General features: G+C 46.9%; 1 long non-coding RNA gene across 1 annotated transcript; it reads left to right on the forward strand.

The window, feature by feature from the left end:
* On the forward strand, nucleotides 1-24989 carry LOC134919767 (uncharacterized). Its single transcript, XR_010177464.1, has 2 exons — nucleotides 1-389; nucleotides 24819-24989. It is a non-coding gene; the product is annotated as an uncharacterized LOC134919767 (long non-coding RNA).
* Nucleotides 24990-26313: the final 1324 nt, after the last annotated feature.

Consider the following 26313-nt stretch of genomic DNA (forward strand, 5'->3'; position numbering starts at 1 on the left):
CAGTTGGTGAGAGCAGAGGTGAGGTACCTGACCTTGAGAGGAGATCTATGCCGTCAGTAGAGCGCTGAGGTGACTGAGAAGATGGCGGCGGACCCTCCTCCAGCAATGGACAGTAATGTGACTCGTCCCCCATACAAGACAAGATTGGGGATGCGGTTGTAATCAGAGTGACAGCGGCAGGAGCAGTTTCCAATAGTGACGGGTGGAGCAGAGGTGAAATTGCCAGCCCTCTGTGTGTATTATTAAAGGCAGGAGACGGGCCTAGATTCCCCAAATAGGGACAATAATGGGCAGCGGGGAGCGTTATCTGCCTACTGGAGCATGAAAGCCGGCGCAGGTCCTGCACAGACAGCTGTCTACAGCACAGCACTTCCATTACTACTGCACAGGTATCACTGCAAACAGCTGTATCAATACTCAGTAATTGTGAGTCACCACAGTTCACTACACACTAACTATACAAAGAATAAAGCAGTTTCTGTACTTGTGAGTTAACTAAGGCACCCTGCTGCAATATTACCTATTACACGGGGACAGTTATATTTGCATTGAGCAGAACTTAAGTAAATGAGTGATTCAGTCCTGCAGGATTTAATGTAGTGCACATCAACATATTGTGGTACTTCTTCCTAAGCAAGAGTAAAAGCTGGCAGTCATATCAGGCGTGATACTGAGATTTTAACCCTGTTGAGCCAGTTCTGCTAGTAAAGTCCTGCTTGACATCCATCCCCCTACAAACTTCAATGTCAAAATGACAACTTATTGAACCTTTTATCTCAGTTGCATTTGTCTCAAGCTAACCTTGAAATGAGCGCTCTTTAATACTACTCATATGCCTCATTAACTCTTAAAAGGAGACAGGAGTAAAAGACAACTCATGTGCACCACCAAAAGTATATACAGCTGAACTTTGTTGTTTAATTAAATTTGAAGCATGCTCAGTACTGATCAATATTAGAGCTCTGATATCGTGTATTAAAGATAACATACATATGGTAACCGTTTATGTATCTGACACTGTTATAAAATTTACTCTGCTAGTACGGATACAGGTAATTCTGTTTTGACTCCTGAGTAAGAAGACTCTGAGGAGGAGTGATAGATTTTATTGTTTGGTGTGCCATTGCATAGGGTTGTTAATATTGCTAAATTGGATGCTGTTGTACAAACATTGGCCCTCATTCTGAGTCGTTCGCTCGGTATATTTCATCGCATCGCAGTGAAATTCCGCTTAGTACGCATGCGCAATATTCGCACTGCGACTGCGCCAAGTAATTTAACAATGAAGATAGTATTTTTACTCACGGCTTTTTCTTCGCTCCGGCGATCGTAATGTGATTGACAGGAAGTGGGTGTTTCTGGGCGGAAACTGGCCGTTTTATGGGAGTGTGTGAAAAAACGCTACCGTTTCTGGGAAAAACGCGGGAGTGGCTGGAGAAACGGAGGAGTGTCTGGGCGAACGCTGGGTGTGTTTATGACGTCAAACCAGGAACGACAAGCACTGAACTGATCGCAGATGCCGAGTAAGTCTGAAGCTACTCTGAAACTGCTAAGTAGTTTGTAATCGCAATATTGCGAATACATCGGTCGCAATTTTAAGAAGCTAAGATTCACTCCCAGTAGGCGGCGGCTTAGCGTGTGTAACTCTGCTAAAATCGCCTTGCGAGCGATCAACTCGGAATGAGGGCCATTGTGCTTCAATAATATTACTAAGTTAAACCTCTTTGAGTAAGATTCCCTTCTCCCCTCTCTATGGAGATTACAAGGACCTGTGGATTAGGAAGAGAGAGACAAGTTACTACATGAAAACCCTGCCTGAATACTTACCTCTAGATATTAGTATAATACTCACCTGGATATTACAATTGTATTGAAGGCCGAGCTGAAATACACAAACAGGACCCTCGCGTAGGTACCGGGAATGTCTAGGTGCTGTAGAATGTAGTGCAGGCCCAGGTTGACTGCATCCTCGACACAACGATTCGATCGATAGGCAAACTGTAGGGGGTCCAGTTGGGGGCCAGTCACAGTTTTCAGGTGATTCAAAACCAGACGCTCGAACGTTTTCATGACCACAGACGTCAGTGCTATCGGCTTGTAGTCGTTCAGGTTCCTGATCGAGGGTTTCTTTGGGACCTGGACGATAGTGGACCTTTTGAGGCAAGAAGGAACTTTCTGTAGCTGCAGCGATTTGTTGAAGATCTTGGTGATTATGGGGGCATTATGTTTATAGTATGCAAATTCTAAATGTTATGTCAATGCTGATTGGTTGCCATGGGCAACTTCTCCACTGGCTCACTTCTCCATTGTTATCACTGCTTAGTACATCTCCCCCTTTATCATCTACGGCCAAGCTGTCGGGCCAAGCTATGGAATGTTCTCTGGACAAAATGTGTCAGAAAAAACGCAGGCGTGCCCAAGCATTTTTGGGGATGGTCTCTGACATTAGCGCAGACAACTTCCAGCCCGTCTCAGTTGCAGATTAGTGGATGCCTGAGACCTACTCACATTTGCTCAGGCGCCAAAGACTGTCAGGGCGGCGCCTTTCTACTCGCAGACAACTTCTTTGAATAACAATCCATGCTGAATTAGGCGCAATGTGTGCAGTGGGAGCCATGGCCCACATCACACGTTATACTCACTGCTCTGGCATCCGCCGACATGCAGAAATTACCGGCTGCAGCATATGCAGTAAACGCTAGCACAGTGCCGGATTCTACTTTGCACCTGCATATGATCCCAATTAACTTTTGCGTAATGTAGCCCATAGACTAAGGGGGGAGTGTACTAAGCAGTGATAAAAGCGGAGAAAGGAACCAGTGCAGAAATTGCCCATGGCAACCAATCAGCTGCTCTTTATAATTTGATAGTATGCAAATTATAAATGTTACGTCAATGTTGATTGGTTGCCATGGGCAACTTCTCTACTGGCTCACTTCTCCACTCTTTTCACTACTTAGTACATGTTTCCCTAAGGCTCTATGGGCCCGATTCATTGTATGGAATTGCACAGCCACAAGGAAGCGACTATGCAATTCCGTTTAATTTAAATTCTAATGCAGCAGGATGAGTCTGTAAGAGATTGAAGCCTCCTGTTTGCTTTAGCAAGGATTATGCCTTTGATCTCCCTCACAACCATCTGACATGTAGAGCCATTCCGAGTTGATCGCTCGCTGCCAATTTTTGCAGCACAGCCACCAGTTATAAAAAACAGCAAAACTGTGCATGCGTATGCACCGCAATGCGCACACGTGCATCGTACATGTACAAACAGCATCATTGCTGTGCAATGCTTCTAGTGACGAATCCATTCGCACAACCGATCGCAAGGAGATTGACAGGAAGAGGGCGTTTATGGGTGTCAACGGACCGTTTTCTGGGAGTAGTAGGGAAAATGCAAGCATGTCCGGGCGTTTGCAGGGCGGGTGTCTGACGTCAATTCCGGAACCGGACAGGCTGAAGTGATCACAAGGACTGAGTAAGTTCAGACCTACTCATAAACTGCAAAAAACTTTTTCGTACCACTTGCAAAAGCGAAAATACACTCCCCCGTGGGCGGCAACAAAGCATTTGCAAGGCTGCAAAAAGTAGCTAGTGAGCGATGAACTTGGAATGAGGGCCCTGATTCGTGATGGTTACAGCCACCAGCCTGCCTACATAACCTGAGCTTACTCAGGATCATAGGATCCGGACAGTCTGTGTCCTTTTAGATGTGGTAAAAGTTAGAATACACAGAGCAACACAGAGAGGTAAAATTACTCTGTATATATATTGGAAAAATAATCGGCCTATATAAAGTTATTGCAAAATATATATCAGAATTATATGACTATTATTTTTGCATGACACAAATGTACTGATACAAAGTCGAGCATAATTCTCCTGCATTGCATGCACTAAATGCACGCAGTATGGCCCTCATTCCGAGTTGTTCGCTCGGTAAATTTCATCGCATCGCAGCGATTTTCCGCTTAGTGCGCATGCGCAATGTCCGCACTGCGACTGCGCCAAGTAAATTTGCTATGAAGATAGGATTTTTACTCACGGCTTTTTTTTCGCTCCGGCGATCGTAGTGTGATTGACAGGAAATGGGTGTTACTGGGCGGAAACACGGCGTTTTATGGGCGTGTGGATAAAAACGCTACCGTTTCCGGAAAAAACGCGGGAGTGGCTGGAGAAACGGAGGAGTGTCTGGGCGAACGCTGGGTGTGTTTGTGACGTCAAACCAGGAACGACAAGCACTGAACTGATCGCAGATGCCGAGTAAGTCTGAAGCTACTCTGAAACTGCTACGAGGTGTGTAATCGCAATATTGCGAATACATCGTTCGCAATTTTAAGAAGCTAATATTCACTCCCAGTAGGCGGCGGCTTAGCGTGTGCAATACTGCTAAAATCGCCTTGCGAGCGAACAACTCGGAATGAGGGCCTATATTCGCATATATACAGTCATGCATCTCTCTGGCTGTAGTGCTTAGTTGGAAATGTGTTCTCATCATATTAGTGCACTTCTGTACCAGCCATGTTCTAGGTGCAGAAGATCTGTACGAAAAAAGATGTGTTTATGCTTCCATATAACTCTGCAGAACTGGAGGTTCCATCACCACGGCCGCTCTGAACTGTGCCTGCTAGCAAGCGCCCTACTGCAGCACCAATTACAGATTCAGTATGATATCCCGGCTGTCGGGATCGCAGCGGTCAGGAGACCGACGCTGGGATCCCAACAGCTGGATTACCGGCGGCGGGCACAGTTCAGGCCACACCACAGGGTTGTATTCCCCCTCGGCTGGTGGCGTGGACCACCACCCAAGTGGGGATTTCAGCCGACCGCTGGTATTTCACCGGATGTTGGGATTCCGGCGTTGGTCTCCTGACAGCCGGGATCCCGACAGCTGGCAAATTGAATGCCTCCCCCAATGACACCTCTTCAGTCGTAAGTGGATGTGTGATTATATTGTGCACAACTTGGCATGGCGCATACTAGTGTATGCTTAGCTCCAGTGTGCATATGCACACATCCGCCACGTCATGTCCACAATGCTACCGGTGGTGTCAGGATCCAGCTCCCAGCAGCAAACATGATGTAATGCATTGCAACGCTGCTGGGAGCCTGCCAGGAGGCGACAGTGTGGGGAGCCCTGGGGGGTCTATTCATGAAGCAGTGAAAAGTGTATATAAGTGAGCCAGTAGAGAAGTTGCCCATGGCAACCAATCAATATTGAAGTAACATTTATAATTTGCATACTATAAAACTATACAGAGCAGCTGATTGGTTGCCATCGGCAACGTCTCCACTGGCTCACTTCTCCGCTCTTTTCACTGCTTCATGAATAGATCCTCCGGTCTATCAAACCCCCTCGCTAGGGCTGGGCTGGCCATCTGGCAGTTCTGGCAAATGCCAGAAGGGCCGATGACCACATGGGCCAGTCCGACCAGGGAAGCCGAGGGGAACTGTGTCACTAGGCTGACCGCGGCTCTTCCCTCTGTAGATCAAGCACCAGTGGTCTCTGGCGGCGCAGATGAAGGGTTTATTTGCCATACCTGCACCGCAGTGTCTTGGCGCTTCCTCCGCGCCTTGTAATGTCGCAACGCGTGACATTATATATATGCTGCAAGCAGCCGCATGCCACTGAACACAGCTCTAAGGAGCCGGGCTGGTATAGTGAGGTGACTGTCATGTTGCAGTGCTTCCTGCTGCTGATCAGGCTGGGTGAGTTGCGTGTGTGTGTGTGTGTATATATATATATATATATATATATATATATATACATACACATATGTTTGGTACCAGGGTTGTTTAGATGTTTATTGAGTGGGGTATGTGTATACACAGAGGGATGTATATATGTATATGTGTGGGGTGGGATGTCAATGTAGAGGAAGGTGTATATATGAATATTGGGGGGCATGTGTACATATGCATATGGGGGGCATGCGTGTGTACAGGAGGGGTGTATATTGGGGGTATGTGTATATACAGGAAGGGTGTATATGTGGAGGTATGTGCAGTGGTGCATGTATGGGGGTACGGGCCGATACGGTGTACCATTAAGAAATTGGCGGCAGGTACACTGTACCACCTGACCATCTTACAGCTGCTATTAGTTTATACTGCGCCGCTGAGCACTGTACTCGATGGCGTGGCAACTCCTACCATCACCCGTTGGCCAAGGCTGCTGGGAGCACAACGTCACACCATGCGTCGCTCCTTGTCCTGCCCAGCGGCTCACATGAAGAATAGCCTGCTCTCACTGTGTACTTCCTGTGGCGCATGCCTGGCTTCACCGTCCACCTCATACAGAAAGCAGAGGTGAGAGGGGCTGGCTGCCAGTGAACAGGGGCAAGCTGAGCGACACAGAGGGAAGGAGGGTGAGTTGATGTGTGTCTGAGAGATGCATGGGGGAAGATCATGGTGTGGCTGAGAGATGCAGGGGGGGAAAATGATGGTGTGGCTGGGAGATGCAGGGGAGAAGAGGATGGTATGGCTGAGAGACGCAGGGAGGAAGATGACGGTATGGCTGAGAGGTTCAGGGAGGAAGATGATGGTATGGCTGAGAGGTGCAGGGGGAGATGATGGTGTTGCTGGGAGACGCAGTGGGTAGAAGGTGACACAAATGGCATGAGTCTGGTTGAACCTGTGATGTATGATGATGACATTGGTTATATTCCTACACAAACAGGCATCTTCCGGACCATGTGATTTCCTACATGAATAGTGATTACCGACTGAAGACGCTGTCTGACCAGGGAGGATACATTTCTTCAGAGGATCCCCATTGTGAGAAACCACCATATAGGTAAGGTGCATATGGAATGTAAAGGAATGTTCCCAGAGTGACGAGAAATGTGTGGGGTGTCATGTTGATATGCCCCCATGTTCAGTGGCCAGGCCAATTTTTTGCCGTGCGCCTCCGGCGCGTCCACACTGTACCGCTAAGTATTTTTTCTACTTGCACGACTCGGCATGTGTATGTACAGGAGAAGTGTATATACGTATTTGGGGAAGTATGTGAATGTACAGGAGGGGTGTACTGTATATACACAGTATAACTCTGTGGTGGTGGGGTATATGTGTATATATACTAGTGATGTGCACCGGACATTTTTCGGGTTTTGTGTTTTGGTTTTGGATTCGGTTCTGCGGCCGTGTTTTGGATTCGGACGCGTTTTGGCAAAACCTCACCGAAATTTTTTTGTCGGATTCGGGTGTGTTTTGGATTTGGGTGTTTTTTACAAAAAACCCTAAAAAACAGCTTAAATCATAGAATTTGGGGGTCATTTTGATCCCATAGTTTTATTAACCTCAATAAACATAATTTCCACTCATTTCCAGTCTATTCTGAACACCTCACACCTCACAATATTATTTTTAGTCCTAAAATTTGCACCGAGGTCGCTGGATGGCTAAGCTAAGTGACACAAGTGGCCGACACAAACACCTGGCCCATCTAGGAGTGGCACTGCAGTGTCAGGCAGGATGGCACTTCAAAAAAATAGTCCCCAAACAGCACATGATGCAAAGAAAAAAAGAGGCACACCAAGGTCGCTGTGTGACTAAGCTAAGCGACACAAGTGGCCGACACAAACACCTGGCCCATCTAGGAGTGGCACTGCAGTGTCAGGCAGGATGGCACTTCAAAAAAATTGTCCCCAAACAGCACATGATGCAAAGAAAAAAAGAGGCGCACCAAGGTCGCTGTGTGACTAAGCTAAGCGACACAAGTGGCCGACACAAACACCTGGCCCATCTAGGAGTGGCACTGCAGTGTCAGGCAGGATGGCACTTCAAAAAAATAGTCCCCAAACAGCACATGATGCAAAGAAAAAAAGAGGCGCACCAAGGTCGCTGTGTGACTAAGCTAAGCGACACAAGTGGCCGACACAAACACCTGGCCCATCTAGGAGTGGCACTGCAGTGTCAGGCAGGATGGCACTTCAAAAAAATAGTCCCCAAACAGCACATGATGCAAAGAAAAAAAGAGGCACACCAAGGTCGCTGTGTGACTAAGCTAAGCGACACAAGTGGCCGACACAAACACCTGGCCCATCTAGGAGTGGCACTGCAGTGTCAGGCAGGATGGCACTTCAAAAAAATTGTCCCCAAACAGCACATGATGCAAAGAAAAAAAGAGGCGCACCAAGGTCGCTGTGTGACTAAGCTAAGCGACACAAGTGGCCGACACAAACACCTGGCCCATCTAGGAGTGGCACTGCAGTGTCAGGCAGGATGGCACTTCAAAAAAATAGTCCCCAAACAGCACATGATGCAAAGAAAAAAAGAGGCGCACCAAGGTCGCTGTGTGACTAAGCTAAGCGACACAAGTGGCCGACACAAACACCTGGCCCATCTAGGAGTGGCACTGCAGTGTCAGGCAGGATGGCACTTCAAAAAAATTGTCCCCAAACAGCACATGATGCAAAGAAAAATTAAAGAAAAAAGAGGTGCAAGATGGAATTGTCCTTGGGCCCTCCCACCCACCCTTATGTTGTATAAACAGGACATGCACACTTTAACGAACCCATCATTTCAGCGACAGGGTCTGCCACACGACTGTGACTGAAATGACTGGTTGGTTTGGGCCCCCACCAAAAAAAGAAGCAATCAATCTCTCCTTGCACAAACTGGCTCTACAGAGGCAAGATGTCCACCTCATCATCATCCTCCGATTCCTCACCCCTTTCACTGTGTACATCCCCCTCCTCACAGATTATTAATTCGTCCCCACTGGAACCCACCATCTCAGGTCCCTGTGTACTTTGTGGAGGCAATTGCTGCTGGTGAATGTCTCCACGGAGGAATTGATTATAATTCATTTTGATGAACATCATCTTCTCCACATTTTCTGTAAGTAACCTCGTACGCCGATTGCTGACAAGGTGAGCGGCTGCACTAAACACTCTTTCGGAGTACACACTGGAGGGAGGGCAACTTAGGTAGAATAAAGCCAGTTTGTGCTAGGGCCTCCAAATTGCCTCTTTTTCCTGCCAGTATACGTACGGACTGTCTCAGGGCCGGCTCCAGGCCTACTAGCACCCTGAGCGAGAAAATGTAAAAGCGCCCCCCAACCCCTATGCGGCGCTTGCGCTTCGGGGAAAGTGAGCGTGGCCTCCAGGGAAAGTGGGTGTGGTCTCGTAACTTCATATTATTAAACTATAAATAAATATATTTTTTCACACCCCCTCTATGCACACAATTAGCAGCCTTATGCAGAACAGCCACAGTAGTGTTCCTAACACACAATGTCTCCAGTGTAGTGCCAGCTACACATGACATTCCCCGCAGCAGTGCCAGCAACACATGACATGCCCCGCAGCAGTGCCAGCAACACATGACATGCCCCGCAGCAGTGCCAGCTACACATGACATGCCCCGCAGCAGTGCCAGCTACACATGACATGCCCCTCAACAGTGCCAGCTACACACAATAGACCCCCAGCAGTGCCAGCTACACATGATAGTGTTCACGTTTTAGGGCAGGGTGCTGATCACAAGGAGGGCACATTTTTAAGTAAGGAGGGCAAAATGATGTACATACTGTAATGCTTGGTGCTCCTCCACCCACAAGCTGAAGCAGGGACAGTGCGCGCCGAAGGCGCGCAGCAAAAATTTAGGGGCGTTGCTTCGTGGGGAAGGTGCATGACCACAGAATAGTGGCAATTCGCATTACACCACATAGTAGTGCAGCTAATACACATTGCACCAGGTAGAACCTCCTATACACTTTGCGCCAGGCAGAGCACGTTAGACACTTTGCGCCAGGCAGAGCACGATAGACACTTTGCGCCAGGCAGAGCACGATAGACACTTTGCGCCAGGCAGCGCACGATAGACACATTGCCTAGCCACAGACGCCTAGTAGATACACTACATGATATGCCCCCCAGCAGTGCCAGCTACACGTGACATGCCCTCCAGCAGTGCCAGCTACACGTGACATACCCCCCAGCAGTGCCAGCTACACGTGACATGCCCCCCAGCAGTGCCAGATACATAAATGGCCACACAGTGCAGATATGCCCCCAGTGCCAGATACATAAATGCCCCCACAATGCCAGATACATAAATGACCACACAATGCCAGATACATAAGTGCCCCCACAGTGCCAGATGCATCAATGACCCCACAGTGCCAGATACATAAGTGCCAGATACATAAATGCCCCCAGTGCCACAAAACATAAATGCCCCCACAGTGCCAGATAAATAAATGCCCGCCGTGCCACAAAACATAAAAGCCCCCACAGTGCAGATATGCCCCCACAGTGCCAGATACATAAATGCCCCCAGTGCCAGAAACATAAATGCCACCACAGTGCAGATATGCCCCCACAGTGCCAGAAACATTAATGCCCCCACAGTGCAGATATGCCCCCACAGTGCCAGAAACATAATGCCCCCACAGTGCCAGAAACATAATGCCCCCACAGTGCAGATATGCCCCCACAGTGCCAGAAACATAATGCCCCCACAGTGCAGATATGCCCCCACAGTGCCAGAAACATAATGCCCCCACAGTGCAGGTATGCCCCCACAGTGCCAGAAACATAATGCCCCCACAGTGCAGATATGCCCCCACAGTGCCAGAAACATAATGCCCCCACAGTGCAGATATGCGTATGCCCCCACAGGGCCAGAAACATAATGCCCCCACAGTGCAGATATGCCCCCACAGTGCCAGAAACATAATGCCCCCACAGTGCAGATATGCCCCCACAGTGCCAGAAACATAATGCCCCCACAGTGCAGGTATGCCCCCACAGTGCCAGAAACATAATGCCCCCACAGTGCAGATATGCCCCCACAGTGCCAGAAACATAAACGACCCCACACAGTGCCAGACAGATTTTTACTTACCTGTCACTGACACTGCGGTGCTGGGAGCCGGGAGTACTGCTGTAGGCGCGGGTGGGTGGGGGGGCCGCGGACGGAGGAACGATACTGTCTGCGCGCTATGCACGCTGCGCGGCGCCGGCGTCCAACGTCAGACGCCGGCGCCGCACAGCGCGCTGCATATCGCGCACACAAGCGGCCGGGAGTGGGACACAGATTAAAAGCTGGCTCCAGGCAGGAATATGGCGGCCGCAGCGTGCGGCGCCCTATAAGAGTGGAGCCCCGCGCGGCCGCTTTAGTCGAACATGCCTGGAGCCGGCCCTAGACTGTCTAATGTGTCTACTTGGATGCGGTCACTCATATAATCCTCCACCATTCTTTCAATGGTGAGAGAATCATATGAAGTGACAGTAGACGACATGTCAGTAATCGTTGGCAGGTCCTTCAGTCCGGACCAGATGTCAGCACTCGCTCCAGACTGCCCTGCATCACCGCCAGCGGGTGGGCTCGGAATTCTTAGCCTTTTTCTCGCACCCCCAGTTGCGGGAGAATGTGAAGGAGGAGCTGTTGACGGGTCACGTTCCGCTTGACTTGACAATTTTCTCACCAGCAGGTCTTTGAACCTCTGCAAACTTGTGTATGCCGGAAAGAGAGATACAACGTAGGTTTTAAATCTAGGATCGAGCACGGTGGCCAAAATGAGGTGCACTGATTTCAACAGATTGACCACCCGTGAATCCTGGTTAAGCGAATTAAGGGCTCCATCCACAAGTCCCACATGCCTAGCGGAATCGCTCTGTTTTAGCTCCTCCTTCAATGTCTCCAGCTTCCTCTGCAAAAGCCTGATGAGGGGAATGACCTGACTCAGGCTGGCAGTGTCTGAACTGACTTCACGTGTGGCAAGTTCAAAGGGTTGCAGAACCTTGCACAACGTTGAAATCATTCTCCACTGCGCTTGAGTCAGGTGCATTCCCCCTCCTTTGCCTATATCGTGGGCAGATGTATAGGCTTGAATGGCCTTTTGCTGCTCCTCCATCCTCTGAAGCATATAGAGGGTTGAATTCCATTTCGTTACCACCTCTTGCTTCAGATGATGGCAGGGCAGGTTCAGGAATGTTTGGTGGTGCTCCAGTCTTCTGTACGCGGTGGCTGAATGCCGAAAGTGGCCCGCAATTCTTCGGGCCACCGACAGCATCTCTTGCACGCCCCTGTCGTTTTTTAAATAATTCTGCACCACCAAATTCAATGTATGTGCAAAACATGGGACATGCTGGAATTTGCCCAGATGTAATGCACGCACAATATTGCTGGCGTTGTCCGATGTCACAAATCCCCAGGAGAGTCCAATTGGGGTAAGCCATTCTGCGATGATCTTCCTCAGTTTCCGTAAGAGGTTGTCAGCTGTGTGCCTATTCTGGAGAGCGGTGATACAAAGCGTAGCCTGCCTAGGAACGAGTTGGCGTTTGCGAGATGCTGCTACTGGTGCCGCCGCTGCTGTTCTTGCTGCGGGAGGCAATATATCTACCCAGTGGGCTGTCACAGTCATATAGTCCTTAGTCTGCCCTGCTCCACTTGTCCACATGTCCGTGGTTAAGTGGACATTGGGTACAACTGCATTTTTTAGGACACTGGTGAGTCTTTTTCTGAGGTCTGTGTACATTTTCGGTATTGCCTGCCTAGAGAAATGGAACTTAGATGGTATTTGGTACCGGGGACACAGTACCTCAATCAAGTCTCTAGTTGGCTCTGAATTAACGGTGGATACCGGAACCACGTTTCTCACCGCCCAGGCTGCCAAGGCCTGAGTTATCTGCTTTGCAGCAGGATGACTGCTGTGATATTTCATCTTCCTCGCAAAGGACTGTTGGACAGTCAATTGCTTACTGGAAGTAGTACAAGTGGTCTTCCGACTTCCCCTCTGGGACGACGATCGACTCCCAGCAGCTACAACAGCAGCACCAGCAGCAGTAGGCGTTACACTCAAGGATGCATCGGAGGAATCCAAGGCAGGAGAGGACTCGTCAGACTTGCCAGTGACATGGCCTGCAGGACTATTGGCTTTCCTGGGTAATGAGGAAATTGACAGTGAGGGAGTTGGTGGTGTGTTTTGCAGGAGCTTGGTTACAAGAGGAAGGGATTTAGTGGTCAGTGGACTGCTTCCGCTGTCACCCAAAGTTTTTGAACTTGTCACTGACTTATGATGAATACGCTGCAGGTGACGTATAAGGGAGGATGTTCCGAGGTGGTTAACGTCCTTCCCCCTACTTATTACAGCTTGACAAAGGCAACACACGGCTTGACACCTGTTGTCCGCATTTGTGTTGAAATAATTCCACACCGAAGAGCTGATTTTTTTTGTATTTTGACCAGGCATGTAAATGGCCATATTCGTCCCATGGACAACAGGTGTCTCCCCGGGTGCCTGACTTAAACAAACCACCTCACCATCAGAATCCTCCTTGTCAATTTCCTCCCCAGCGCCAGCAACACCCATATCCTCATCCTGGTGTACTTCAACAGTGACATCTTCAATTTGACTATCAGGAACTGGACTGCGGGTGCTCCTTCCAGCACTTGCAAGGGGCGTGCAAATGGTGGAAGGCGCAAGCTCTTCCCGTCCAGTGTTGGGAAGGTCAGGCATCGCAACCGACACAATTGGACTCTCCTTGGGGATTTGTGATTTAGAAGAACGCACAGTTCTTTGCTGTGCTTTTGCCAGCTTAAGTCTTTTCATTTTTATAGCGAGAGGATGAGTGCTTCCATCCTCATGTGAAGCTGAACCACTAGCCATGAACATAGGCCAGGGCCTCAGCCGTTCCTTGCCACTCCGTGTCGTAAATGGCATATTGGCAAGTTTACGCTTCTCATCAGATGCTTTCAATTTTGATTTTTAGGTAATTTTACTGAACTTTTGTTTTTTGTATTTTTCATGCTCTCTACTATGACATTGGGCATCGGCCTTGGCAGACGACGTTGATGGCATTTCATCGTCTCGGCCATGACTAGTGGCAGCAGCTTCAGCACAAGGTGGAAGTGGATCTTGATCTTTCCATATTTTAACCTCCACATTTTTGTTCTCCATTTTTTAATGTGTGGAATTATATGCCAGTATCAATAGCAATGGCCTACTACTATATATACTGCGCACAACTGAAAAGCACCATAGGTATGGATGGATAGTATACTTGACGACACAGAGGTAGGTAGAGCAGTGGCCTTCCGTACTGTACTGCTATATATAGTATACTGGTGGTCACTGTGTCAGCAAACTGCAAAACTAAAATGCACCACAGGTATAGAATGTAGATGGATAGTATACTTAATGACGACACAGAGGTAGGTACAGCAGTGGCCTTCCGTACTGTACTGCTATATATAGTATACTGGTGGTCACTGTGTCAGCAAACTGCAAAACTAAAATGCACCACAGGTATAGAATGTAGATGGATAGTATACTTAATGACGACACAGAGGTAGGTACAGCAGTGGCCTTCCGTACTGCTATATATAGTATACTGGTGGTCACTGTGTCAGCAAACTGCAAAACTAAAATGCACCACAGGTATAGAATGTAGATGGATAGTATACTTAATGACGACACAGAGGTAGGTACAGCAGTGGCCTTCCGTACTGCTATATATAGTATACTGGTGGTCACTGTGTCAGCAAACTGCACAACTGAAATGCACCACAGGTATAGAATCCAGATGGATAGTATACTTAATGACGACACAGAGGTAGGTACAGCAGTGGCCTACTGTACCGTAATGCTATATATTATATACTGTTGGTCACTGGTCAGCAAAACTCTGCACTGTACTCCTCCTATATAATATTATACTGGTGGTCCCCAGTCCCCACAATAAAGCAGCACACTGAGCACAGATATGGAGTGTTTTTCAGGCAGACAACGTATACTGGTGGTCACTGTCAGCAAAACTCTGCAGTGTACTCCTGCTATATAATACAGCTGCTCCCCAGTCCCCACAATTAAGCAGTGTGAGCACAGATATATGCAGCACACTGAGCACAGATATGGAGCGTTTTTTTCAGGCAGAGAACGGATAACTGGTGGTCACTGATCAGCAAAACTCTGCACTGTACTCCTCCTATATTATACAGCTGCTACCCAGCCTTCCCCACAATTAAGCAATAGTGCACAGCACAATCAAGTTCAACAATAACGGAGAGGACGCCAGCCACGTCCTCTCCCTAACATTTCCAATGCACGAGTGAAAATGGCGGCGACGATCGGCTGCTTATATAGAATCCGAATCTCCCGAGAATCCGACAGCGGGATGATGACGTTCGGGCGCGCTCGGGTTACCCGAGCCATACGGGAGAATCCGAGTATGGCTCGGACCCGTGTAAAAAGGGTGAAGTTCGGGGGGGTTCGGTTTCCCGGTCATCACTAATATATACATAGTATATTGGTGGTTTAGGGGTATGTGCATGGACGCCAGCCTGTGCACCCGCTGACCTGGTAACCATTCTTTGTGTTGATTAGATTTGTCTCCGTAGCTCAGTAATACCCCTTTCACACCGCAATGCCAAGTCCCACCAGGGAATTGGAAACGGGTTCTACGCATGCGGGACCTGGCATTGGACCCTTTCACACTGCCCTCCCGACCCAGCAATATGCTGGGTTGGGTTGATATCGCGGGTGGGGGCGGAGCTGGCATCGGGGGTGGGTGCGGAGGTGGCGTTGGGAGATGACATCATCTCCGCGCCGCTTCTCCCTATACAGTGAACGGGTCCCGGGTCGCATCGTCCCGACAACCCGTTCACACTGCACTTGACTCGGTATTTAACCCGGGAATAACACTGCTTTATTCCTGGGTTGAATTACCGGATCTGGCGACCCGGGAATTTGACCATGGCCCCTTTCACACCGTGCAGTGACCTGTGTTATCCCGGCAATATACCAGGTCGATAACGGTTTATTTTTGTGGTGTGAAAGGGGTATAAGTGTGCTGATAAGACATATGTGTGGGCAGGGGAGTGTGTCTTGTGATAGGGAGTGAGGAACTGTACTGATAGGGAGTGAGGAACTGTACTGATAGGGAGTGGGGAACTGTACTGATAGGGAGAGAGGAACCGTACTGATAGGGAGTGAGGAACCGTACTGATAGGGAGTGAGGAACCGTACTGATAGGGAGTGAGGAACTGTACTGATAGGGAGTGAGGAACTGTACTGATAGGGAGTGAGGAACCGTACTGTTAGGGAGTGAGGAACTGTACTGATAGGAAGTGAGGAACCGTACTGATAGGGAGTGAGGAACTGTACTGATAGGGAGTGAGGAACCGTACTGATAGGGAGTGAGGAACTGTACTGATAGGGAGTGAGGAACCGTACTGATAGGGAGTGAGGAACTGTACTGATAGGGAGTGAGGAACTGTACTGATAGGGAGTGAGGAACTGTACTGATAGGGAGTGAGGAACTGTACTGATAGGGCGTGAGAAACCGTACTGATAGGGAGTGAGGAACCATACTGATAGGGAGTGAGGAACCGTACTGATAGGGAGTGAGGAACCGTACTGATAGGGAGTGAGGAACCGTACTGATAGGGAGTGAGGAACTGTACTGATAGGGAGTGAGGAACTGTACTGATAGGGAGTGAGGAACCGTACTGATAGGGAGTGAGTAACCGTACTGATAGGGAGTGAGGAACCGTACTGATAGGGAGTGAGGAACCGTACTGATAGGGAGTGAAGAACCGTACTGATAGGGAGTGAGGAACCCTACTGATAGGGAGTGAGGAACCGTACTGATAGGGAGTGAGGAACCATACTGATAGGGAGTGAGGAACTGTACTGATAGGGAGTGAGGAACTGTACTGTATGTTTTTTTTTTTCAAACATAGTACCACATCGATAGGTAGATATTGACTAAAAGGGACTTTTTCTTTTTTTCTTTTTTACATCATTTTTTTTTCTTAAACTGTTGTGGACACACATTATATTTATTATACTGATTGGCTCGTGACCGGCACAAGATTCCGGCACTGTCTCCATGGCTACCTGGCTACTTGCCAGTGTGCAGCTAATGGTCCAGCACCAAATCCAAACCTGCTGGTGGCAGATGGGGAGGTGAGAGGCTGCTGGAGGGCACAGGGGGAGGTGAGAGGCTGAAAGAGGGGGTGTCATAATGTGTAAGGGGCATTACTGTGTATCATAATGTTATAAGGAGGATTACTACAGTATGTGACCTATTGTGGAAGAGGCACTAATATTGTGTGGCATTTGTAACGGCATTACTGTGTGTGGCATAATGTGTAGGGTAATATGTGGGTGGAGGGTAACCCCTCAGGTGATTATGCACTGGACTGAGCAGTATTCAGAACTAATAATACAATAAACCAGATTATTACTTTTTTGTACATCAAATTGTCATGTGTCAACGAGCTGGAGGTGCACCAGAAAGCGAGATACAATATGTTTGCTTGGGGTGAATGATCTTCTAGAGAGCTTATTCAAGGAAGGCTTTCTTTTTGGTGCACTCTTTTTTAAATCGATTTGTTAGTTTGTTAAAACATAACTTTTAATTTCAATTGTTTAAAAATTGGTGACACTAGTTGTCAAAACGGTGTAACTGACAGTGCAATAATAAAAATATAATGGCTGTTTATTAAGCCGTGCCACAAATGGCAATAGTAATTATATATTAGATCAATGTAGACGTACCAATACTTAATTCCACTTGGATCCGAAAAAGCTGTATTGAGAAAATATTAGTTGGTATGTTTCTGTAAGATATAGACAGTGTTCCACACAGAGGGTATATACTGTACATTTATAAGTGTGAAATTTGTTCTGTGTTCCTGGAACAATGATTGTGCAGCAGTCAGACTGGGCAAGTGAGACACGTGTGTAACAAGTTATAAGTGTCACAAAAAGCTCAGTTCTGCTTTAATAGCCTCTAAGAATACAATTGTATCCACCTGTTCTACTTATATAGCCTCTCAAAATACAATTGTATACAACTAGTGTCGCCAATTTTTAAACAACTGAAATTACAAGTTATGTTTTAACTAACTAACTAACTAACTAACTAACTAACTAACTAACTAACTAACTAACTAATAAATCGATAAAAAATAAGAGTGCACCAAAAAGAAAGCCTTCCTCAAATAAGCTCTCTAAAAGCTCATTCACCCCAAGTAAACATGTGCAGGGTGCATTATTGTGTGGCATAATATATAAGGAGCACTACTACTGTGTAGCATAATGTGTTAAAGGAGCATTTCTACTGTGTGTCATAATGTGTTATAAGGAGCATTACTACTGTGTGTTATAATGTGTAAAAGGGGTTCTACTGTACAGCATAACGGGAATAGACTTAACTTTGTGATTAATGTGTAAAAAGGGGAACTCTGCTGCCATAATGTGTAAAAATGGAACTCTGCCTGCCTAATGTGTAAAAAGGGTGACTCTGCCTGCCATAATTGTAAAAGGGGGACTCTGCTTGCCTAATGTGTAAAAAGGGGGACTCTGCTGCTGTAATATGTTAAAAGGGGACTCTGCCGTAATGTGTAAAAGAGAGCTCTACCTGCCAGTCTGTGTAAAAGGGGACTCTACCTGGCATATTGTGTGATAGGGGCTCTACCTGGAGTAATGTGTAAAATGGGGCTCTACCTGGCGTAATATGGTACAGGGGCTCTACCTGACGTAATGTGTAAAAGGGGCTCTACCTGTTGTAATATGAATTGTTATTATTTTGTGGTCACTCCCATTCCCCATGAAGCCATGCCCCTGTATTTTTTGCGCGTTTTGTATATGGGGGGGGGGGGGGGGGGGGGGCTGATGCTGTTTCTTGAATACAGCACTAAAATGTCTAGTTACGGCACTGCACTACTTTTTGCCATAATTTTAATTTAAGGGTACAGTTGATTTGTCATGCCCATTCCCAGCGCGCACTCTCCCTGCTTCAATTATGGAGGGTGGCATCAATGCTCTTTATGTACCCAACTTGGTACGGCACTAACATTCAAACAGAGAAGGGGGGGTGGGGGGGTTTGCAAATCCCACCCCTACATTTCCCTTCAGCACACTAAAAATTAGCTGTAACCATACCTGAACCAATCTGGTAATAAAAATTCAGAGAATTAGTCACACGTTTGCAAACGCATGTTTAAGCTGCTGAGCCACTTCATGGCTTCTCCGATGTCAGCAGTCCTAACACTACATGATAGCAGTGCCCACATAGGGCCATGTAATTTGTCACAGTAGGCCTCATGATAAAGGCTATTACTAAAACACATCCAGACAGAGAGTTAACTTACCCAGGAGCCACCCCCAGGATTTCCCATTGACTACAAGGAACAGCATGCCTTCCAAATACTGCTCCCATTCAATGCCTCTCGCACACAAGCAGACAAACAATGGAAGTTGCTTGATCATTCCTGGAGATAATTATGTATCAGGTGCTGGAAAGGGGGAGGGGTCACAGACAAACAAACAGAGGGGGGGTTGCAAATCCCACCCCTACATTTCCCTTCAGCACACTAAAATTACCTGTAACCATACCTGAACCAATCTGGTAATAGAAACATTGCAAGATGCTTCATCATAGGCGTATCTATCATGGGTGCAACGTGCGCAGTGCACACGGGCTCCTGGGTCCAGGAGGCTCACACAACACACATTGCACCCATATTGTTTTAACACTCACCTTTCCGGAATCCAGCGACGGGAGCTGCAGCCGCATAAAAAAAAATCACATCCAAATTGCCCGCTTCGCAGTAGATAATTAGTCTCCGGATCATGGCGACCTTCGGCGCCATGAAGAGGAGGGGACCCACCCAGAGTCTGCACAAGGGCCCCCTCTTCTTTTAAAACGCCCCTGCTCTTCATTCATACATACTATATGTTTGGAACCTAAGTGAGCCATACTTACCTACTGTGCTGCCCCCTTCTCCGGGAGGAGGCAGCATTGTAGGTGCATGGGGGTGTGGCCGACAGCAGAATGGGCATTCCGGGGGCGTGGCCAACCGGATAGTGGACAGTCCAGGGGGCGTGGCATCAGGATCACGTCATTGTGGCTCCACCCCCCGCTATGCAGTGCCGAGAAAAAAGGCGCTGTATAGTGGGGGAGGAGCTACGATGATGCGATTCAGCGCGAATCACATCATTGGACCCCCTCGGACCGCCCACTTGTTCTCTTCGATTTTCGGGAGCCTCCCAGAATGGCAAGTATGGTTTAGTGCAGCCACATCTGATTGAACCCCAAAATATTCAAGTTCTGTTTTTACCTTGCCATTCCGCAATGTCTGTAAAAAAAATCTGGGTCATCCCCCCCCCCCCACCCGGTGTGGAACAGATAGGACAGAACTGGGATCATTTGCACCTGAATCCTGCTTGTGGAGCATAGAACATTTGGTGCCACAAGACAACAATGTGAATTTTTCAGTTACTATAAATATTTGGATAATTACGCCCTTCTCTACTACAGGTCCGAGGCTGCAGGATAATAATCACCTGCAGTGTACAGATGGGTCCTCCGTTATCTTGACTGTTTCTGCGCCTAGATGGAGGTTTAGTCACGCCTAGGCGATAGCTTAGGTTGCTGAGTTTAATCACGGACAGGCGCATTGTGGCGCGACTAGATACTCAGCATGCAATACACATCTCCACCACTGGGTGGCTAATGCTTCACTAATCCAGTACTTTAGTTTGAATAGCGGCGGATTGATCTACAGTACAAGCTCTGGCAAATGGTCAGTGGCGACTGTAATGTTAATATACAGTCCTGTACTGCATAGTGTACACACAGATGGTGACCAATGGTCAGACGGACTGAGCAAAAAAAAAAAAAAAGTTTATTCAGACACAAACGAACGTGTTAAAAGTTAAAACACTTGTGTATGCAGACGCAACTAATGTCTGAACACTTGCGTATGCAGACGCAACTAATGTGTGAAAGGAATAATGTAGCTCACTGACTTTACAGTATGTACAGTGCACGAAATGAGCGTGTGTTCTAGGAAGTGGAGTAACTGAGCTTCAAGAGCTTAATTCTTAATAAGAAAACAAAATTCAGTAGAAGAGTTTGGAATCTTCTCACACTGTACGATTCTCTGCTCGAGTGATAATTGTCCCTTAACAATTAATATCCCCGCGCAGCACAACCTCTTTCTTACTATTTGTATAATCATGATAATTTAATTGACTGCTCACACAAGAGAACATTGCTCAGCAGATCACTGCGAAGAAAGAAAAGGGACTATTGATCCCCGGCGCAAATGAATACAAATAAGAACCCAGCATCATAGACAGAATTATTAATGATTAGAGGAATAGATAAGTACAAAAACATATATATCTAAACCAAGAAATGTAAAACGCCGCTGTGATTAAACTGGAGACTCAAAGAGGGAGTAAGTGCAGGCAGCAGCGGACAAGATTTATTTTTTAATATTTTAAATAAGGTTCTTTTTGTCACTACAGTAAAAGAGATACTGTGAAAGATGCCTGCAGTCGCCGATGCTCTCTAGCCAAGCGTTCCGCTCACTGATGTTTTCTGAATGCTTGATCAAAGACCCCCTGCAAAATAAAATGTGCTGCTTTTCTCGTGTCTAAAACGACAGTTTATCCCGTCTAGTTGCTGTCCAAGCTGCACACCGCGGTGACTCTATTAGCTGGTGGTTATAATAATGTGACTCCACCGTGTATTTCCAGTAAATAAATAAATAAAGGGCCCAGTTACAAAAAGGGTGGTACTCCTCTAAGGAAGCTTCATTCCCTGTACCAAGATGTCTACTCTGGCTACTACTGAAAATGTGCAGAGCCATCTTGAGACTGTGGGAGAGTGCCACAGAGAAAGACAGGAATGCAACCTGGTATCTACTTACACTCACTGGCTGGGGAGCTGTATGACATTCCACTCTGCTCAACCACGCCCCTTCTACCAGTGTGTATAACAGTGAGTACGGCTGTATTGAACCTTCTTTATCTTCAATAAAACCACTCCACTGTTTAAGTAAGTGGGCTTCAGGCTTCCTTTGGTGTCTGTACACACATACTGTATTTCCAATATCTTTAAGTTTTATAACTTTTCTCTTTGTTATAAAATGTTAAATTGGGAAAGTAGAGACTTCAACAGGTCTTTTCTATGGAGGTTTACCAATATTTACTTTTCTAAGGAATTTCGTATATCAAAAAGACATTACTTAGCATACATCAACATATATGATCTTTATTTGTTTATGTTACACATATATGTTAATGTTATTGGGAACCTCTGCATGGTCCCTTATGTACTGTCTCTGATCCTATGAATAACATTTATTACAGATACAGTATGTCTTCTTACATCTTTGCTGCAGTCACGCCAAACAGCTCCACTTGGCACGCCAGGTCACGTGAGAATTTTTGGGTGTGGTATGTTAGGTAGATTAGACTTAGGTCAACAGTTTTTAGGTCAACCATAATTGGTCGATAGTAAGTATGTCATTTCTAGGTCGACAAGGATTCTAGGTCGACATGTACTAGGTCGACTTGAGAAAAGGTCGACTTGAGTTTTTTTATACTTTTTGTGGTGTCGTTTTCTCCGTACAGTGACCGGGAACCCCAATTAGTGCACCGTATCCCCTCACATGGTGAGGAAACTTTGGGCAAGGAGCCTCCATCCGCTACCACACCGCTCGGCACAGGTTACCATTCCCAATTGTAGTTCCCAAAAGTATGAAAAAGTATGAAAATGCAAAAAAAAATATAAAAAAAATGTGAGCCTTTTGTCATGTCGACCTAGAACAAATCGACCTAGAGTTCTTGTCGACCTAGAAACCATGTCGATCTACTTACTGTCGACCAATAGTGGTCGACCTAGACTGTGTCGATCTACTTACTGTCGACCTAAAGACCGGATCCCCTTTTTTTAAATCTTTTTTGCCCTACATGAATCAGCACAGAGTCCTCATGCTTCTTAAACTGGGCATACACTATACAATTATCTGGCAGATAATCTGTGGTTGGAATGAAAACCTGGTAATGGATGAGAGCAACTGACAATCGATCATTTGCTCCCAAACACTGGAAAATGGACAAAACCTGTCTGTGATTTAACCAATTTGTATAAACAACAGGTTTTGTCCGTTTTCCCGTGTTTGGTAGCAAATGAGTGATTGTCAGTGTATGCCCAGTTTAAGAAGCATGAGGACACTGTGCTGATTCATTTGATATATGACATGTGTACAGTGCAGATGGGTCCTCACATAGCTTTGCTGTGATGCGAACACATCGCAGCGTCCTATTACCTATTCCTACTAGCAGCAGAAGCGTTCGCATTGCGGCTGCATGCAGCCGCAGGCAGCGGGTTAGCAGCGTTCCCGCGGCCTGATATTACAGGGGAGTCACCAGCACATATTAGGAACAAGTAGCAGCGAGCTATGCGCCTGCATTCTATTGTTATTAGCTGGCTCCCTGTGGCGTTCGTGGGAGCGTGTGTATGCATGCTTCCACGAATAATAGCAAGACAATGTTGTGCGGCCGCCATGCTGCTCGCAGCAGCACCCCACCATGAAGCCATTTGTGGCAAAGGTGTGTGAGGATGCATCTGTATACCCCGGGCTGACTCTCTGTTCTGCTCTGCGCCATATACAGCCTCAGTCACACACAATATGTTGTACGAGTGTCATATATCAAATTAATCACAGTCTCTCCTTGTGCAACCTAGCCGCATTGCTTTGAGACTAGGAGCCTAATTTTGGGTGGGTTATTTTGTTTCTGTGCAGGGTAAATACTGGATGCTTTATTTTTACACTGCAATTTAGATAACAGTTTAGACACACCCCACCCAAATCTAACTCCCTCTGCACATGTTACATCTGCCCCACCTGCAATGCACATGGTTTTGCCCATTAGAGTACAATTTTGCTGCTGCGATCAGGTCTGAATTAGGCCCTAAGATACATTTTCAGCACCTGGCCGCTCACTCATGCCAGACATTTTGCGCTGTATGGTGTATTGAGTCTTTATGAATGAGGACACATCTGTATCCTTGCCAACAATCCACCAAGACCCCAGATGCTTATTAGAAGTCCATATCCTTTTCCTGGTAGTATTTGGTTGCTGGTCATCGTGACTGTTGCATAAAATCACTGTTGGCTTGTAACACTTGGAAAATATTTATCATAAAATAGTTTTATAATTAATAGTGATTAAACTAAGAATCCTATGGAACAGGAAGGTCTCTGCTATGAGCCTTGCATGAGGTATGGGCCCTCATTCAGAGTTGTTCGCTCGCAAGCTGCTTTTAGCAGCTTTGCACACGCTAAGCCGCCGCCTACTGGGAGTGAATATTAGCTTATCAAAATTGCGAACGAAGATTAGCAAAATAGCGAATAGACACTTCTTAGCAGTTTCTGAGTAGCTCCACACTTACTCGGCATCTGCAATCAGTTCAGTGCTTGTCATTCCTGGTTTGACGTCACAAACACACCCAGCGTTCGCCCAGACACTCATCCGTTTCTCCAGCCACTCCCGCGTTTTTCCCAGAAACGGTAGCGTTTTTTCGCACACACCCATAAACCGGCCTGTTTCCGCCCAGAAACACCCACTTCCTGTCAATCACATTACGATCACCAGAACGAAGAAAAAACCTCGTAATGCAGTGAGTAAAATACCTAACTGCATAGCAAATTTACTTGGCGCAGTCGCACTGCGGGCATTGCGCATGCGCATTAGCGACTAATCGCTCCGTTGCGAGAAAAAAATACAGAGCGAACAACTCGGAATGACCCCCATATCGCAGTGCTTTTCTTTGGCAGACCAGTGCTGAGATTGTGGTTGCAGAGTTCCCTACCTTCATTAGGAGTGTGTAGGCTCTCTTCAATAAACACCTGTGTCAAGTCTACACAGATAATTAGCGTAATTCTGCCATTTCACTGTCTTAATGGTGTAATTTGCCACGCCTTTCAAGCCCTGGACAGCTGCTGCTATAGAAAATAACCTCAGGATTAAAGTCTAATTCCCATCCTTGCATCCTTAGGGCTTTCTGGAGTAGTCATGGCAACATACAACGGCTGCAAATGATTTCCTCTAATAATAGCATGAAAAATGATGATCATTTCATTGAGGTTATCTATATCAGGTAACGCTAAAGAAAAATTAAGTTGCTCTTTTAAATTTACAGTAATAAAGTGTTCGTCTCCTTTGAGAATTTTTGCATGGTGTTTTTATTTCATTTTTTTCTTCTTGTCTTTATTAAGATTAGAGAAGAGACACGTTTTGCAAAGCATACAGTAAATCATGTGTATCTTCATGCTAACTAGTAGTATATACCAACATCGCAGTAATTCCCCACCAGTATGGTAGAATACATTTATACATCACAAGATCAGACTTTGGGGCTTATTCAGACTGGATCGCTGCAGCGGCAGTGATCGCAATCTTAATTTTATTTGTGGAGTGCGCACGCACAGCGGCCGCACTGCGCGTGCGCTCCCCGGGAGCCAAGTGAGATGCTATTAGCATCTCACTGGCTGTGATCGCCTCTGCCTGATTGACAGGCAGAGGCGGTTGCTGGGTGGGAGGGGGCGTGCTAATGGCGTTAGAGCGCCGATAGCAGGGCGTGGTCCGGACAGCGGAGACGTGCCCGGACCATTTTGTTGGGGCGGGCCGCAGTGGCTGCGTGACATCACAAGCAGCCGCTGCGTCCCAGAACGCGGTTGGTAGCTCCCTGCCAGCACGAGGGAGCTGCGCAAGTAGGGAGCTACTCACCAGGTACAAAAGCATTGCTGACATGTGGGGCGGACTAGCCCTGTGCTGGGCGTCTCCCCGCATGTCAGAGTAACTGATCGTAGATGTGCTAAATTTAGCACATCTATGATTAACTCTGAATTACCTCCTTTGTCTAATAAATTCAGATGTAGACGTAAACAAAATAACATTATAATATGCAATCTTAATTGTATTCTTGCTTTGGATGCACCCAGTTACAGTAGAATGTAAAGTTTAAGCTTAATGAACCTGTATCATTTTTAAATCCTCAAAAAAAAGAATCACCTGGCATCTGTGCTGTGTCAACATGACCGACACTGGCAGAATGCCGACAGTGGACAGAGTAATTATTTTACCCCTCCCCTGTCCCCTACGCTAACCCGCATGGGGTAGCAGCTAGGATTTAGATTTGTGGGGTGGCAGCTAGTGCTAAGAATCTGGGGGTGGCGACTAGGGCTAAGATTCACGGGGTGCCAGCTATGGCTAAACCCCTGCTACTGCCTAACCCTAACCACCCCGGGCCCTAAGCCTAACACTGACCGCGACACTTACTTTTTGGATGTCGGCGGACAAGTGTTCTGGCGCTGGGATTCCGAGTTGTGTTGGGATTCTGGTGTCAGTCACATGACACAGGCATTCTGACTGCTGGGATACTAACTGCATCCTGTGTCAACCATATAGAGTGGGAACCATATATCTCAGCTGTTGTATGGCTATAAGTCATAGTTATAGATTTATTATGACATTTTTGAAGGTAATTAAAA

Source organism: Pseudophryne corroboree, chromosome 1 (genome assembly GCF_028390025.1).
Source record: "Pseudophryne corroboree isolate aPseCor3 chromosome 1, aPseCor3.hap2, whole genome shotgun sequence".
Classification (NCBI taxonomy): Eukaryota; Metazoa; Chordata; class Amphibia; order Anura; family Myobatrachidae; genus Pseudophryne; species Pseudophryne corroboree.